Source organism: Eufriesea mexicana, unplaced genomic scaffold (genome assembly GCF_001483705.2).
Source record: "Eufriesea mexicana isolate 0111107269 unplaced genomic scaffold, ASM148370v2 scaffold3377, whole genome shotgun sequence".
Classification (NCBI taxonomy): Eukaryota; Metazoa; Arthropoda; class Insecta; order Hymenoptera; family Apidae; genus Eufriesea; species Eufriesea mexicana.
In genome coordinates this window covers 1053825-1059824 of record NW_016911411.1, presented here as the reverse complement: position 1 = coordinate 1059824, position 6000 = coordinate 1053825, and the positions used below count along the sequence as shown (strand labels likewise).

At 35.0% G+C, this 6000-nt stretch overlaps 1 protein-coding gene across 1 annotated transcript in view; it reads left to right on the top strand.

Annotated features, from left to right (window-relative positions):
- Positions 1–6000, top strand: part of sli (slit guidance ligand) — a 50590-nt gene that overhangs the window by 29919 nt on the left and 14671 nt on the right. The gene's annotated exons all lie outside the window — the stretch shown is intronic.

The following is a 6000-nucleotide window of genomic DNA, read 5'->3' as shown; positions in this document are numbered from 1 at the left end:
CCCCCCCCCCCCCCCCGTTCTCGAATATCCGACACGCTCCAGCGGATTAATTTTCGCGAGAATTAGCGTTGGATTAATATTCCAGCTAATGTTAAGAGATTTTCCAATTTTTCTCCTTTTTTTCCTCCCCTCCCTCTGATAGTGGAATTATCGAAGCAATCAAAACGGAATTTCCTTTAGGAGGATTGATTATCCAGCGGATTAATTTGTATGAAATTGCCGTTGGATTACGATATTATTGAAGACGATGTTGAAAGAGTTGGAATTTTCTGATTTCTTTTTCCCCAATTCCGGGATTATTTAGATAATCGGAACGAAGCGGCTTTTGAAAGAATTAACGATCCAGTGGATGAATTTTCACGAAATTGCTATTGAATTACAGCGATCGAATTTTTATTTGTCGTACTCAGTGGGTAATTCCTGTTGAGTTTGCTTTCCGTGAAAACGAATCCGTGAGTGAATTCAAAGAAATGACGTTCAGTGCCATCTATGATTTTGGACCCGAAGCTTGTTATCCGCTTGGCGCCATCTATGATTTTTGACTGCAACACAAGCTTCCAGTTCAAAATCATAGATGGCGCTGAACGAGGTTTCTAGAATTTTGAATTAGGAACACATAACAGGGGAAGAGGTCGATACCGACGGAGTTCCAAGAAATGACGTCATTTCCAAGAATTTCCTTCTGCCGACTCGGCGAGAAATTTTTGGCCAATTTGGCGATTTTGTATCAGGATAACATAACATGAAAGGAGGTCGCTCGACGATCGATTCCTAGAAATTACGTCATTTCCAAGAATTTCCTTCTGCCGCTTCGGCGAAAAACTTTTGGCGAATTCGGTGGTTTTGTATCAGGATAACATAACATGAAAGGAGGTCGCTCGACGATCGATTCCCAGAAATTACGTCATTTCCAAGAATTTCCTTCTGCCGCCTCGGCGAGAAACTTTTGGCCAATTTGGCGATTTTGTATCAGGATAACATAACATGAAAGGAGGTCTCTCGACGATCGATTCCAAGAAATGACGTCATTTCCATGAATTATTTTGGACAATAGTTTTGCGGTCTCGGCGTAAAATTTCTGGCCGATTTCGCGATTTCGTATTAGGATAACATAACATGAAAGGAGGTCGTTCGTCGACCGATTCCAAGAAATGACGTCATTTCCAAGAATTGAGCCGACAATACTTTTGCGGTCTAGCCGTAAAATTTTACACCGATTTGACGATTTTGTATCAGGATAACATAACATGACAGGAGGTCGATCATCGACTAAATTCCAAGAAATGACGTCATTTCCAAGAATTTCTTGGCAATACCTTCGCGGCCTCGGCGTAAAATTTTAGACCGATTTTGCAGTTTTGTATTAGGATAACATAACATGACAGGAGGTCGATCGTCGGATAAATACCAAAAGATGACGTCATATTTTAAGTATTCTAGAGAATGAAATTTTGCAGTCTTTACGCGAATATTACACAAAATACATAGTCTTCTCATTGTTGCAAATATTTGTTATTATACTTACCTTACTTACCTTAATTCGTCTTAATTTGCATATTTCTTCAACAGATATTGCCCACTCTTATTTTTCAAAGTTCCAAAAGGAGCTTTAAAAATTTACAAGAGATAGGAAATATCTTAAACTTATTATTAAATCATTGCTGACTTATATATAATATATATTTAACTTATAACTAATTAATGAGTAACTTATAATTAACTTATTACTAATTAATGATGAATTTATAATTAACTTTAACTAATTAATGAGTAACTCATAATTAACTCATAGCTAATTAATGACTAACTTGTAATTAACTTATTACTAATTAATGATGAATTTATAATGAACTTTGACAAATTAATGAGTAATTTTTAATTAACTTATAACTAAATAATGACTAACTTATAACTAACTTACAACTAGCTTACGTCTAATATTATTTTACTTACCTTACTTACCTTAATTCATCTTTATTTATATATTACTTCAACAAATATCGCCTACTCTTATTTTTCAAAATTCTAAAGGGAACTTTGAATATTTACAAGAGATAGGACACATCTTAAACTTATTACTAAATCATTGCTGACTTATATATAATTTATAACTAACTTATAACTTATTAATGACTAACTTATAATTAACTTACAACTAATTAATGATTAACTTATAATTAACTTATAACTAAATAATTACTAACTTATAACTAGCTTACAACTAGTCTATAACTAATATTTCAACTTTGATGCATAGCTCTTAGCTTGGTATCGTTCCCAAAGTAATTCTTTGGGAAACAATACCAATTACCAGGTCTCACCACGAGGAGGTGGCTACGCATCGAGACCCGACATGCGCCCTAGTGGCGCAACCTACTGGTGCTGTCTATGTCAAAGGCACTCTAATCTAACTTGGAGCGAAAGAAGTTAAAGTAACTCTACTGACACTTTATTAAATATCGTGTCTTACAAAGGGAACTTCGATTCGGTATACTAAAACTCTACTGTCGCAACGCTAAGATATTCTCAAGTTCCCATAAAAATAGGGAATGAAATATCAAACACGCGAGCAAATAGAAAATCGCGACGCGCCCGAACGAGTTCGCGATTATTCGAAAGACCGACTAGCCTAGGCGATGTACTCCCATGTACAGAGATAACTTCATGCCTCGGCACCCTCCCGATCGGGCCTAGCTCAAGTCCAGTCACTGTCGTTCTCGTCAAGACTTACACGTGGACCAAGGATAGTCCCCGAACCACCGAAACCCCAGAGTCGATACAAGGGTCCGGCGGGGCATTGCAAGCCAGACAGACACTTCGCATCCCAGCCACACGGGGTAGAACTTAATCATCCCTGTGGTCTAACCGTAGACACTATGTCCGTCCAACTGCGTACCCGAACCCCAGTCGCGTACGCGACCGGGGCAGCTGGACCCCCGCATCAAGTCCAGTAGAAACAGTGACTCAGGGGCCACCCTGGAACTCGATGCTTGACGAGATTGACAGTGGCTGGAAATGAGTGTCGGAGACGAGTCGTGAGGATGACTTATGAGACATAAAGTTGTCGAGTACAAGGGAGCACGTCGTTCAGGCTAGTCGATACTTAAGAACGATCGCGATTATCGCGAGAACAATTATGTTCTATTTGATAAACGAGGGGGATAAAAGAGGAAGAATATTAGAGGTATACATTCGCTCCAAGTTAGGTAGCTTACCTTCGTATAGACAGCACGCACATGAAACTTAGACTAGGTATCTATCTTACTACTTATAACTACTTAAGTCTAAACGCACGCATGCCGCGTGCGAAATCTGGAGGAAACAAGAGAATCTTGAGGAACCTAAAAGCTAAAACAGAATGTATTATTGTTAATATAAACCTGAAAGGAAACGGATTAGTACGAGGAATGAAAACGAACGAATAGAAACCATGAAGGTTAACCAAGTGGAAGGAACAACCCAACGATGAGACAGAAACGAACCAACGACGAAACATTCGAATATTATCCGAAATATTCGAATTTTCAAATATAAATAAATAGAAAGGAATAAATGAAATCTGAAAAAAGGAAAATAATTAAGACCTGAAAAGGAACCTATGCAAAACCCCACGATGAGATCTAAACAACCCAACGATGATAAACGAAAAAACCAACGACGAAGCATTCGAATATTATACGAAATATTCGAATGCTTAAATAAAAATAAATGGAAACGAGAAAATAAAATCTGAAAAGATAAAAAATTATTAAAATCTGAAAATGGAAAAAATTATTAAACCTGTAAATAAAAAAAAAATTAATTCCTGAAAATAAAACAAAAATAATTAGTAAATGGGGTGAGGTAAGGGTGGGGTAGCCAGCCCCAACCTTATTTCGAACCCCCACCCCTTACGCGCACTTAAAAATTTAGATGTGACTCTTCCGAAGTCGAACCGACAAATGTCTTCCGAAGCCGAACCGACAAATGGCCCGAGCAGCCGAGCGGCCCTCCTTATATAGCCGCCGATCGGCCGAAGATCAACGGAGATCTCCGAACTTTACCGATTCCATTAATTGTTATTTTTCCGCTGTTATAGCCAATAATTTATAAATTTTTTCACTTTTATTATAAATATACGTTGTGAACAATTTGTTATTAACAATATTAATTTATTATTAACAATCGGTGTAATAATTTATAAACTTCTTGCGAATTTTAACACTAGTACATTATAAATTCAAGTAATAACCACTAATTTATTAATTTTTCACTTTTTATTATAAATTTGCGTTGCGAATAATTTGTTATTAACAATATTAACTTGTTATTAATTAACAAATTTTATAATTTACGCATGTTTTGAACTTTGATGATCAATTATAGTTACTCAAAAACGCAAATAATTATAATTATGAACATTGATGACATTTTGAAAGAATTAACTATCTTATATTTTAATTTTTATGAAATTCCCATTAAATTATCATGGAAAATAATACATTAAAAGAATTGTCTTTATTTTTTTAATAGTAGAATTATTAAAGTAACATATTGCGATAAAAACGTAATTATACGTACTAATTATTTTTGTTGTACACTCTTAATTATTACCATCCGTACGTGCTATGTTCAAGTATAAATTTCGAGTATTCCTAGCAATTAGGAATTATTATATCAACGAATTTTTAATTATTTTAATTAAAAGAGTTATGGTTAAAAACACTGTTTCAATATAACATACTGCAGAAATTGCAGTTACAACACAGTTCCCATATATGCAATAGAACTCATAATTTAATAATATAATCCCCATAATATGATCCCATAGTATAATCCCGGATATTTAATATGTTTAACAAAATTTCGCAAATTTCCTCAACGGTCATATAACACGAATATATTGTTCATTTGTATTGGATCTAGATTTCGCTTAACACGGTTTCGATGTAACGCGAAACAAATTAACCGAGTCTAATAATGGTAACAATGTTCGTTATTAACTTTGGAAAGCTGAATAGCTGAAATTTCATCCCACGCGAATTCTCCTTTAATCTTATCAGAGAACATAACCACTGTCAATAATAATTTCGCGATTATCCATTGACATGAATCTTTCATCTACAACTTCACCATTACATTCTGGGTACAATTATCTTTCACAGGAATATCTTTCACTATTATTAACGACAAACAGATAATACATTTAACAATAAATTATCTAAATAATAAACCCAAAAATAATATACTATTCAACTAATAAATCGATTCACATTTTCTAACACTTTCTTCCAAATATAATAATTCTATGGTAATAATTCTATTTTATTCCGACACATTCTTCTAAAAATTTGCCTAAACATCGTTCACGCTAGATGGCGCTCGCACCTATTATAATTAAGCCATAGATTACACAGTTATAAAGAAAGGAGTCTCGTTCATTTAACCACACTCACACTCACACAGATAAATCAAATATTCATAAACATAACGTGATGTAGAAAATAAATAAATTTATTCTTGAATTCTTTTTATTTTTTAATAATTGTAACTTATTTCGAGTTAACTTTAATTGGAAGGATTTTACACTTTTCTTATTAAATATTTGCTTGTTTCCATTTCAATTTACCACTGCTTATTATTACCCGAACGCTTCTCGTTTTACATATGTTTTACCACCGTTCGAGATTGTGAAACGAAGTTACTATGGAATCCGTAATGGCCTTCGAAAGACGATCATTTAACCACAGAGAAACAGGAAACGAAGATTTGCTCGCTGCGAAGTGAAATAGGAGGATCAATAACGATCCGGGAACGTTTTAACTATCGCGAGCGTGGGTGTGCACTTGCCATATTACAGCGTGAATATTTAATCGGATTAGTATTATAGAACGATTACGCGAATTACGGTTCATCAATATTAATGAGACAACGATATGGATTCATTAATTATTACTCTGTCTGTACGCGTTTTCACCGCGTTTTGCCCTTCGCTGTCGCGGCCCTGCGCGTGCCAGAATA